The 13,222-nt window shown below is 35.8% G+C and overlaps 1 protein-coding gene across 1 annotated transcript in view; it reads left to right on the forward strand.

Moving 5' to 3' along the window:
- Xk (X-linked Kx blood group) overlaps positions 1–13,222 on the forward strand; it is a 61,034-nt gene that overhangs the window by 28,854 nt on the left and 18,958 nt on the right. The gene's annotated exons all lie outside the window — the stretch shown is intronic.

A 13,222-nucleotide genomic window follows, 5' to 3' on the forward strand; every position in this document is an offset into this window, starting at 1 on the left:
TCATAACATGGCAGAAATGAGCATAATCATTTGTAGAAATCTAGAATGAGCAAATAAGCAAAAGCATACACACTACAATTATGCTTAATTCATCAAATTTTCATTATTCTGTTTTACTTAGAAATTACTTAGAAAACCTTTGCATATTCAGTATTCAGTTTTATAGGGATTTCTGAAGTGTTCTTCATGATGGCATACTATAAAAATCTTATGGAAATATAAGTTCATCAGAACAATGATTCACTTTGAATATATTTGGGTGTTTCATAATTTTAAATATTCAGTATGAGCAGTTCTAGCTCATGTGATCAGAAACCTGTATAAGGTTAGGAAAATCATTCCCAAAGAGCACAAAACTATAAGCTATATTATGCACACACTGATAAAACAGAGAAGACATTCTGTTTACATTAAATTAAAATTCTTAAACTAGTAGTATTTGTCAAATATTTACATAATTTATTCAAATCTTAATTCTTTTAAAGATTTAGTATTTATTTCCAGAAGAATATATGTTTTTAAGTTAGCACATTTAAAGTATCAATAGTTCAATTTTCATATACTATGTTTGTTATAATTAATTTATTTAAACAGTGCCTAGGCATGCTAGTCAGAAGAGAGCTTCTGTGATTTAAGAAAGTTTATAATAGAATCCAATGTGTTGGTGCCATCCAGGGATGAAAGAATTTCTGAATTATAAACACAGAAACATATAGGTACAAAGAAATACAGCTTATAGCTTCAATCCTATGATTTCAGGCATGGGTCAAGTGTCAACACAAAATCAGAAAATCACCGCAGATGAGATTGCGAATAACACGATCACCCAAATGTCATGAAATTCTTAATAAGTTTGAGTTTTAAGTAACTAACTATTAGAAGAATGAGAAATAATATTGTTTCCTCTTACTCAATGGAAACTAGATTCCTGTAAATGATCAATACATTTAGAGAAATCTCTCGATGTTTAGAACATAAAATCATATTCTCAACAATTTCTGCCAATCATGGGAAATAACTAGATCACCACTAATGTACCAAAACAAGACAGAAATACAAAATTAGTAGATAGACTATTTAAAATTAGAAACAAGAGCATCAGCATAGTTCTATTGCCACGCCAGATTAACCTGTCAGAGCCAAGACTTTCACTGTGCATGAGTTGCCCTTCTTTGACCATGATTACCTGACTTGGACAGATGAATCTATGGGGCATCTTGTCATGTGTTCCATAGTTCAAAGATATTTCTCAGAAGTGTAAAATCATATTGTTCATTACATATAAACCTGTGTAATTTATTCCTGAGAGAAAAGGCAAGTGTTACAGCCAGTTCAAAAGAGAACAAAGGATTGTTGGTTAAGAATATTGAAATAAGTATGTGCTTGGAAACAGAATTTGCTGCATTACATCTTGAGTGGAAAGACAAACCTCTGTTGGATGTTGCATTGTGTACATGTATCAGTGACCTGACAGACTTTACATTACCAAGCAACATGACCTGTGACAACCACAGGAAGTATATCATCCAGTGTGAAGATGCTAGGGCAAGACTCTGCCTCCATTTCTTTATAGATGGCATAATCAGTCTAACTGATGACATGTCCCAATTCAGAAAAAATTGCTGATTCCTAGTTTCTTATGCTTGGAAGGGGTCCATATGGCCCTTTCTGCTGGCAAAACCACTCATAGTTGAGGGAACTCTGTGCTACTACTGTGATAAAATAATATCAGTTTAAATCCATGAGTATGCTTATGATTCCTCACAGTTGCTGTCAGTTTGTAGTTGGAGATATCTGTGAGATATCTAAGGGGATATATATCATAAAGATTTTGACAAAATACTGAAGTGTGGAAGAGAGAATGGATATAGATAGATAGATAGATAGATAGATAGATAGATAGATAGATGATAGCCTGCAGAGCTACATCATTTGGGGCCTCTAGCAGGCTCTTGGATGCCCTGAGCCATGCGTCCATGTACCAGTGTTGAGAAGTTCTATGTACATTGCCAACATCCCACCTCAAGCAACTTCCCAGCACATACTTCAGTATTTCATTTTCTGCCTGAGGGCTTCATCCTATGTGAGGGAATGCAGCTTTAGTGTTTGTGGAAAGTGTGGGGAAGCTAATGCCCATGGAGCACCCTGAACTGAGAGAGGTAATAGTTAATGGAGAAATCCTCAGTCTGTCTATCCTTTAAGTGAATAATTTGTTGTGCAATCTACACATTCCTCTGTGGATCCCACTGTGAATGAATACCATTTGCCACAGCATTAAACAGTGTAATAATGTAGCCTTGTTAGCCTTACATTCTTCTATCTTTTGCATCCCCATACTTCTTCATTCTGCTTCCTAGGCCTGCCTCCCAAATGAACCACTTTTTGTCAAGCTCTGCTATTTGAGAGTAGTCATATGCATGGAAATGATAATTTGAGCCATAGCAGGCCATCCATATGTGGCTGTAGAAAAGTCAGCTAGGTTCACCTATGAACAAGTTCTGTCAGAATGAGGCTGTGAAAGACTAGAGGAGTTGAACATGCTTGTACAAGAGAATGAATGAAGTTTTGTACTAACCAGGCTTAGGTGGATTAGGGGGCTGACAGAGGGTATGTTTCATTGGAGGGTTTGATAGGAATTTAATAAACAGTTTTGGTACCTGTTAGACAAATAAGCAGGGTGGATAGAATGTCTAGCATAAGATATTTGAATTAGTGACTTCAGAAATGCTTATTGTCTCTTGGTTACCTAGGAAAAGCATTCTGAATAATTCAATTTCTGTTTCATTTCTACTGTATTTGGGAGAAGGATGAATAGACAAAGATTCATAGGTCTAGTTTTATAATACAGTATTTCCGATGTGGGTAACTCAACACAGTCATTTTCCATTTTCCGAGGTCCTAAAAGGTAGTCCACCACCCTCTGCTTGATTATATTCAGCAGTGAAGTTCTTAATATCCAAAGACACAGTTACATTAAAGAAGTACTCTTTTTAGAAAGTCATCCTCATATAATAACAAGTGGGATTTTTCCTTTTCCATAAGAAATTACATAAGGCCCAGGTGCTGGAGAATTACATTCAGAAAACAGTCTCTAAGAATTGGCCAGATTCCTTCTTTTAGGATTTTCCAGGAATGACATCAGCCCCATCAGAGTCAACTTCCATTTTCCCACTCTAAGATTCTATAGAGGGATTCTATACCTGGAAAGAATAGGTGGGAAAGAATAAGAGCATATGAAATTTCTGTATTCCTAGTGAGATTTTATTCCCTGTTTCCCAGAAGTTACTTTATGTGGGATTTCAAGATGAAAGATACTGGCAACAAGAGTAACCAATTTACTCCCTGGTTTGCTGTACTGCAACCCCATAGGCCTACTCAACTGTTGTTATCCCTCTTACAGATCGTTTGTTGTGTGTATTCTGGAGTATAGGAACATTCATAAACATAAAGACTAGACCTGCTTTTCATTTGTAGATTGCTGAAGGAAGGAGATATGAAGGAATAAACTACACTAAGTAGAGATTGAGGGCCATATCCCTGGAAACAGGGTAAGAGGTTTCTGCTGTATCAGCTAGTTATTACTGAATAGCAAGCTACCTGAGATTTAGTTTTTTTTTTTTTCCTTTTTTTTTGTACACAGGCCCTTGCACTTCCGAGGCAGGAGTCGGAACTACTGAGCTAAATCCCTACCCCTCTACCTGGGATTTCGTATTTTAAAAATTGAACAATTGTTACTTAATAGTCTATAGGTCAAGTGATGTATCAGAGTTCTGAAAAATAAAAGAAAGATTCTAATTGATTTATTATGGGAATCAGTTCACATAGTTATGGAAGCTAAGAAGTCTGCAAGCTGGAGACCCAGAAAAACCAGTAATATAATTCAGTCTGATTCTAAAAGCCTGAGAGCCAGGGAGATGATCTAAGTTCTGAGCTGAGTCCACAGCCTAAGAACCAGGAGCACTGATGTCTAAGAACAGGAGATGTGTGTCCCAGTTTGAGAAGAGAGAACCAGAATAAGAAAATTCACTCTTCCTCCACAATTTTATTCTAATCAGGGCCTCAGTGTATTGGATGATGCTGAACCACATTGATGAGAATTTATTTTCGATTTTTCAGTCTGTGTCATATATCCCTTTTTGCTTTTGTTTTCTGCTTATTTTTATAGCGTTTTGGAAACATAAAAACATTCTTACCTCTTGGGCTATACAAAAATAGGACCTAGATTGTCAGCTTCTGTTTCACTTTACGAGTATAACACTATAGATTTTTATTTTGATATATATGACTTCCTCATTCTTAGTTTTTTTTTGTTTTTTGTTTTGAGACAGGGTCTCACTATGTAGTTGAGACTGACCTGGAACTCACTATGTAGCTCAGGCTGGTCTCAAACTCACAGTGATCCTCCTGCCTCAGCCTCCCGAGTGCTTGGATTACAGGCGTATGCCACCACGCCTGGCTCTTAGTTATTTTTGAAAGCATAAGTGACAGTAATCATCTTGCTTATCTCCTTAGAAGTATAAGTCATTAAAGTAGATAATTAATTACAAGTGTATCTTAAAATCTTTACAAGTATATCTGTTGTTTCCTTTCCTTCTAATCTCACTTTTCACTTTTCCTTCCCTTCTCCTTCCTTTTTTTCTGGCCTTATAAGGCCCTAAATTGAATTTCCAAAAAAGAATTGGGAGTTCATGGAGAATCCTAGAGGGCCAAGATATATGGGAAAGCACAAGTGACTGATGAGGCTTGGGTCCAGAAAGTATAGTGTTAAGAAACATCTTGCCTAGGTGTTTCTTCACTCGCTGGGCCATCAGTGGCTATGAAATTTATAAGACATACTCATGCAAGTCTGCCTTTTGCCCATGAATGCAGCTGTCATTTTGCTTGAAAGCTCTGGATCTATGAATGTTAAGCTTTAATTTCAACTGATACCAGGCAAAAATTAGAGCAGAAAATTTTGAGACACTTAAATTTTGACTAGAAGATAAGCACATGTAAATTTTGGGACAAAAAAGATATGATTACTGAAGAGATTAATGTTATTAAAAACAAATCAAGTCCTTTAAACTGGGACAAGAAGAAAGATCCCTTGAGAATATATCAGGAATAAGCAAGACCCCACCCTCAAAAGCTCAAAGATGCAAAAGTTTATGCCTTTCATTTGAGAAGGGGGGCTCTGGAACCCTGGAAGGGCCACCTAAGAAATTTATTCCCTAGGATTCATTTCACTATACTCAGCCATCCAGGCACAGAGCAGCTCCTGCAACTGTGGTCCAAAGGGGCCTGGCTCCTGCTCGTATTGACAGCAATTCTTGGCATTGTCTACATGATTCTAGTTTTACCATCATGCAGAATGAAGAGTTGTGGTGTGATGGAGGCTTCCACCAAGTTTTCAGAGGAAGAACTGGGGGGCTAGGCAGTGTGCCTCCAAGAGGTAGATGCCTCAAGCTGTGGAAATGAAGCTACGGTCAAGTAAAGAACCCAGGACGTTGGAGTTGACAAGAACATGAGTTTTCTGCCAAGGAAAGCCAGAGGCAGCAAGTGGAGCCAATGCAAGAGAGAGGTCATACGGCCATAGCAGTGGGGTCACTCAAGCCTTTTGGAACTCACATCTTACCACTCTGTGCCCCAGGTGGTAGACGTGGAGCTATATATGGGCTTCAGTGTTTCCTCTGCTATATTTTAATTTTGCTGGGTCTGATTCTTTTCTGTCCATCTATTTTTCCTTTCAAAATGGAAGAGTTTATGGGATTAAGTAACTTACTCTTCTAATTTTACAGAGGTTTACAGCTAAGCATCTGAGGAGACTTGAAAAATGTTGGAATTGTTGAGACCTTAGGAAGGAATTATTATACATTCATTTGTATACACAACAGTTGTATCATGTGAGGCACAATCACAAACTTGTTTTTGTTTGGAGAATACTGTTTAAAGAGATGTTACTTTATTGGCAAAAATGTTAGTAATATATTTTGTACTCGTAGGACTATAATGATATCTTCTCTTTCATTTCTGATATTAGTAATTGATATTATTCTTTTACTCTCCTGATTAGTTCATCTAGATATTTATCAATTTTGTCAATATTTTCCAAGAACTAACTTTTATGTATATACTTTGTATATTTTCTATTTCAATTTTGATTTACAAATAATAATTGTACATATCTATGGAGTACAATGTGTTTTGGTGCATGGGTGCATTGTATAATGATAATTTCCCTCAAATAGGAATTTTAATTTGAGAAACTATATATACATGTTAGCAACTCTCATCTATTATTCCAACACTTTTGTTAATGCTTTTTTTCCATTAAGTTTATTGGTACATTTTAAGTATACAGTACAGTTACATTCATCATTAGGATCTCGTACCTTTACATGATGTATCTTGGTTCTTATATTTCCCCATTCCTTTGCCCTCCCTTCAACCCTTCCACCCATTCCTATTTACAAAAACTTTGTTTCGTGTTTTTCCATTTCTCATATTTTTTCTTTTCCCTTCTTTCCTTTCCCCTACCCCTCCCACTTCCCCTACTCCTTTAGACATTTTATTCCTATTTCAAAATATCAATTATATATTTTGATTCTTATTTACACTTTTAGTTTTTCACACCAGAGAAACTATTCAGTATTTACACATGTGTGTCTTATTTATTTCACTCAAGAGTGTGGCCTCAGTGTGCATCCACTTAGCTACAAATGTCTCTAGTTTCTTGTTCTTTATGGCTGAGTAGTACCCCATTTTATAAAACACACACACACACACACACACACACACACACACACATTCTTTATCCAGTTTCCAGTTGATGGGTAGTTGGGCTGTTTCCAAGTTTTAGCTATTATAAACTGTGCCGCTATAAACATGGTTATACATATATCACTGTGGTATGATTCTTTTAATTCTTTTTTGGGGGGTATTTAATCAGATTTTATTGTATTAGAAATAGTTTTTTTCTATTAGGGTTGTGAATAGATTACATATAATTGATAATAATTTACTGAAATGTAACAAAGCAGTTAATATTCTTTTACTTTTCAGAAAAGGTCTTGCTATGCAGTTCAGAATGGCCTTGAACTCACTATGTAGCTCTGGTTGGCCTTGAACTCACAGTGATCCTGCTGTCTCAGCTTCCCAAATGCTGTGATTATAGGCATGCACCACCACACCTGGCCAATTTAATCATATTTAGTACAGTAAATGTAAACTTTAAAACCTGAATTGATAGGTCATATACATAGATTAACTATTTGAACTTGTAACCCCACATGGATTGTTGTGTATGGGTTTGTGTGTACATATGTATCTATGTGTGAGTGTATATGTATCTCTGTGTGTATATAAATACATATATATGTGTGTGTGTGTCTATCTCTACATATATACATGCATATATATGCATATATGCATACAGACCTATTATATTATGCAGAGATAATTTAATAGTAGAATCAGAACCAGAATTTATGAGAATCCTAAGCAGCTATCTTGAATCTTGTGTGTGTATATATGCAACTTTGCAAAGTTTCTGTGATATACATAAGAAAAATATGAGAGTTTTAACATAAATTTTGTGCATCTTAAATCATGATGTCATTTACCACCAAGATCTGGATTCCTCTCTTGTTATTTACAAGTATGATTCTTTTATTTCTTTCGGAAGATACCTAGCAGAAGTTTGTTAATGCTTTTTAGTGCTGATAGTACCTAGCCTGGTGATAAGCACATAGATATACTAAAGCCTTTTTTTTCCTAAGTGAATTAAATTAATAGTTTTACTTCTTAGGTATGGCACAGTCTCCTATTCCTCATCTTGTGCAAATATCACCCTGGCTAATGAGTGGGAATATAAGGGTTCAATAATGGCTGGATATTTACAGATAGGCCAGGAATATACATGTGGAAAGGGCTACACTGGATTACATAGGTATATTCGTGTGTGTGTTTGTGTGTGTGTACATGTGTGTATGTTGCTTCAGCTGAAAGTGAGAGACTTGCACATGCTAGGCAAATGCTCTACCACTGGACTATACCCACAGCCCACCCATAGCTGCATTAATGTTGATAGTAGCCATTGGTATTGCTGGTCATTCCTGATTAAGACTGATTCTACAGTTATTCAGCATGTTGAAGACTAAAAAAAAGAAAGATTAAAGAGCCAATCTTTAGATTTCCTTAGATAAATATTTTTCATTGCTTGCTTCAGATTGAAAGTTATTTCTGGTGGTACTAATTGTGCCACAAAAGACCTAACAGTAATTGGGACTCAGTGGATAGATTGGAATTGAATTTTCTCTGGGAAAAATAATATGAATGTAAATTCAATGCATCTTATACCAGGGTTATTGTGATGGCACATGGTGTTCATTAAGTTTAGAAAAATTAGGACAATAATTTCATACTTAACCTTTGAGAATTGACTATTTTGAGTTAGACTTAAAGACATGAAGCTATCATCTACTTCTGTGAACATTTTCTGAGTTATTCTTGTTTATGTAGACCAGGGTCCAAATATCAAGGTTAATTAAACGAACTGTTTGTGTGTGTATGTGCACACAGTGACCAATATTTAGAAAGAATCTAGAAAAACTCACTATTCGATTTCAAAATGTTCCTATTTGTTTTTAAAATTTTTAGAAGGGCATTTGTATTATTTTAGTTATTGCTTAGTAAAAATGATGATAATATATTAAGCAGAGATTTTCTTAACCAATTTCTTTTCTTTGTGAATAAGAATGAGTTCAAATATGCCATGAAACTCAATTAAACAATCCAACTAGAGTAGAGATTTCTGAACATTTGATTTCCTGATAAACCCAGACCAACCTGAAATAGTATTTTGCCTATGCATTTTTTATTCCTTACTATTGAAAATATTTTAGGATATATTTGTTGTCTTTCTACCCCACTTTAGAAAAGATCACATGCATTTTTTTTCAGTGCTTTTATGAACAACTTTTTTTTTCAACTTTAATTGAGTTTATTGGTACATTTTAGGGATACAGTACAGTGACATTCATTGTTGGGATCTTGTACCTCTACATGATAAGTCTTGATTCTCATTTTTTCCCCTTACCCCTGCCCTCCCTTCAACCCCTCCTCCCCTCCCCATCTACAAACACTTTATTTTCATCTTTTCATTCTCTCACATTTTTTTCTTTTCCCTTTTTACCCTTCCCCTACCCATCTCACCTTCCCTACACCTTTAGCTCCTTTCTTCCCATTTCTCAATGTCAGTAATCTTATTAGGATCTTATGTATTATTGCAGATTATTCACACCAGAGAAACTATTCGTTATTTACACATGTGTGACTTATTTATTTCACTTTTTTAATGTTTGTAAGTATGATGAGTAACTAAAGAAGATATGTAATACTAGGTTGCTTATAGTATTTTCTAGTTAATAACTTATTCTTTTTACTGATTAATGTTTCACAAAACATTTATTGAACATCTAATGCTATGGTTTGAATAAGTGTCCTCCAAACACACATATATTTAAGTCTTTGTTGCCAACTTGTGACACTGTTAGAAATTCCTAAAACCTTTAGGAGATGAGGCCTAGTGAAAGGAAGTTAATTCATTGGAAGCATGAACTTGAAGGGGATATCAGGTCCCTAGCACCTTCCTATCTCTCTCTTTTTTTCCTGCCAATCACGAGATGAGAAATCACCTTACTTTCATCCCTGATGTACTACTTTTCCATACACCCAAATGCAACAGCACCAATCAACCAGAAACTCAAACCTCAACAACTTTTAGAAAAAAATATATAAACCTTTCCTCTTTTTAAATTGATAATTTAAAGTATTTTTTACAGTATGTCAAAGCTGATTAACACACCTACTTTGTGTCAGTCATTGTGTTATGCCCAAGTCACAAAGTCCCCAAAGACCACCAAGGAGTCAGGTCTGATGCAATTGCAAGAAGAGTTTATTGCAAGCTCGAGCCTGGACTCTCAGGTGTCACCATCACAGCAGCTTCAGGCTGAGAGCCCAGATCCATTTTTGAAGCGGGTTTATATAGGATTTTTTTCTGCTTATAATTGCTATTTTTAGCTCTCTCTTATTATTGGATAAACAAGGGGTACCTGGAGGGCACATCTTGGAACATGACCTAATGCTTACATTCGCAAAATCATCAGGGGATATTGGGAGGGTACTATTGGAAAATTACCTAATGCCTACATTCGCAGAATCAATTCCTCTTTTCATTAGATCATCTGATTTTGCTAACTAAGGTATATAACTATCTATGTCAACTATAATTAATTCCTATGTCAGCTCTAACTAATTCCTATATTAATTAAATCACACAAAAAGAAGCTTATCTTAACATCTTAAAAAGAGGAACAGAAGCAAGGTGGAGATGCCCTAGGGTAGCTTACCCTAAAAGAGGAACAGAAGCACAGAGAAACTGTCACATAGAATGGAATTTTTCAGAAAGGAACTTTTGCATTTACTCTATTCTGGGTAAGGGGCATGGAGCCTGTGACCTGGAAACTTGGTCCTCACAATTATACTTTGAGCTAGACATCAGTGAACAATACATCTCTGACTTTTTCTAGTTTTTAATCTGTCAGAAATATCAATTGGACGTCTCTTTTACCAAAAAGTAGAGTCTTTCTTACTTGGTAAAGTGGTTAAATAGGGTGTTATGGCTTGTGTCTAGATTTCGCCCCAAAGCCTCATGCAGTCGAAGGTGGGAGCTTTTTCAGAGGTGGTTGAATCTAGGGTGTGTGTGATTAAGTCATGGTACAATTCAGGCTCAAGGGCACTAGGATTAAGGGTGTGAGTGCTACCTACCCTAAATGTCTGAATAAGATAGAGGGCAGAAAGATGCTGCTAAGCGCCATAAACTGTTGCCTCTCTGCCATGTGCCACCCTACCTTGGAGCCAGCTGATTATAGACTGAAACCTCTACAAACTGTGAGCCAAATAAACCTTTCCTCCCTTAATTTTGGGTATCAGATATTTTGTCTCAACAAGAAAAGTAACTAAGACATATGGGCTAACGTGAGATTATGGTTATGTTAAATTTTAGCTTCTAAAATTCACAGTGTAGTTTGTTTTTTTCTGACCAAAAGGTTGATTTAGTATAATATCGCATTGATTTGCTCCAGTATGAAGTTTTTCAAATATCTGCTCCTTGATAGGTATCTGTGGTTTGAACCCATTAATTTATTTGACTATTGCAAATCCAAGAAAGAATTAAGGTAGAGAGAGAGGGAGAGGGAGAGGGAGAGGGACAGAAAGACATTTGATAACACTGCATGACCTGTACTTATTTTATTAGCTTAAACTTCTAACAACTATTCCACTAAATATTTTTCTGCACCAAAGGATATCTTCAGCTATATTCAATTAAATACATATTAGAAATGATAGTAGAAGCAACCTGAACAATGATCTATATGATTGTTTGCTGGTTTATATATCAATGTTTAAGAATATTAAGTCTGCAGGATTTGAGGCTGATTTTATATCCTTTCCTCCTAAATTGAATCCCACCTCCCAATATGCTAGGGAAAAAATACCTCCATGATACCACCAAGAGTTTTTATTCAGACTTGGATTTGGCTTCATTGTGGTTCTGATTTTTTTCTGGAATTTGTAGCCACAAGCCAGTAGAAGTTGCTTTGTGGTACTCAGTGGAAAGATAAACACACTTCCACCCTCTTCCATACAGGAATGTGTTATCAAGTATTGGCTTGGTTTTACTGTGTCATGGTAGTGTTCTTTCTAGAGTTTCTTAAGTTCTCTTCTACAGCCTTATTTAAATAATATAATAGCCAGTCAGAGGACCTTCTGATTCCTCACCTACATCTCTGTGAAATAAGTAGGTATTGAGAGTGCTGATTAAAATTGAAGGCACTAAAGAGGTACAATCACACATAGATGGAGAACTGAGATCTTTGCAAAAGCCAAACTTTATTTTAAAATATTTATATCCTCCTTACTTCTAAACAGTTTTCATGTTGCTTACGACAGTGGGTTCATATCAAACAAGACCACAAATAAAGACAACAGAATAAAATACTTGAAGGAAAAGAAGATAGGTTTGGGAGGAAGTTATACTGGCAGATATTTGGGAGTTAAAATATTAGTGGAGTTCTCAGTGTTTTGTTCAAGTGCTGACAAAGAAAATACAAGACGCTGTTTCAGTCATAGAGGGTTTAATGGCCATGCTTGATTGTTTATAAAAGTTCTTGGTACATGAAAAACTGAATTTTAAGTGTATTTTCTATACTTTAATTTAGTTGGAGTATCTGTAGCAAAATGGAGAAGCTCTGCCTTGGCATTCTGAATGTCCCTGCCACCAGTTAGATAACGTGCTAAAGGGCCTGGCACATGAGTACAAGCACTTATGTCTTTCGTTTGGCTGTCAAGGCCAAAAAAATTTTGTCTAGTTCAACTTACTGATGATGCTTCTCTCTGCCTGAGCCTGGATAAGGGAAAAGGAGGGCAAGGTGGTGGAGCAAATAGAGAGGTCTGTCCATACCTACTTTCTTCTGGTCATTGCTTATACTCTGGAAGGTGAATCCTAGAAACCAATATAGCACCATGAGGCCTGCCTACTCCCAGGTATCCAGACAACATGATTTCAGAAAGTATTTAGATACAGAATACTCATATAATAGAAGACAGATATGAAATTTGAGCTCAGTGGAAGTAATGAAGAATGGAATGCTCCAAAAATACTCTAGAGAGATTTTCCATACCCCATAGGACCTGGGGATGTAAAGGATATAAAATATCAAGCTGAAACCATTTCTGGGGAAATAGACCCATTATATTCATTTAGGCAGAAGAACCCAGCAGGTATGATCAAGATTAGGATTGAATCTCAGTCTGTTAACTAAGTGATGTCTGGGAAGTTATTTAATATCTGTGCCTCTAGTTCTCATCTGTATTATGAGAATAATAACAGTATCTACAGCATTGCTGTTAGAATTAAGTGATAAACACCTATAAAATCTTTATAATAGTTCCTTGCGGTGAAATAAGTACAATAATTTTTTTTTATTGAGTTTATTGGTACATTTAGGGATACAGTACAGTTACATTCATTGAATTGAATCTCTCTGTTAACTAAGTGATGTCTGGGAAGTTATTTAATATCTGTGCCTCTAGTTCTCATCTGTATTATGAGAATAATAACAGTATCTACAGCATTGCTGTTAGAATTAAGTGATAAACACCTATAAAATCTTTTTATTAT

The sequence above is a fragment of the Fukomys damarensis genome, unplaced genomic scaffold, assembly GCF_012274545.1.
Source record: "Fukomys damarensis isolate Sample0158 unplaced genomic scaffold, DMR_v1.0_HiC HiC_scaffold_39, whole genome shotgun sequence".
Classification (NCBI taxonomy): Eukaryota; Metazoa; Chordata; class Mammalia; order Rodentia; family Bathyergidae; genus Fukomys; species Fukomys damarensis.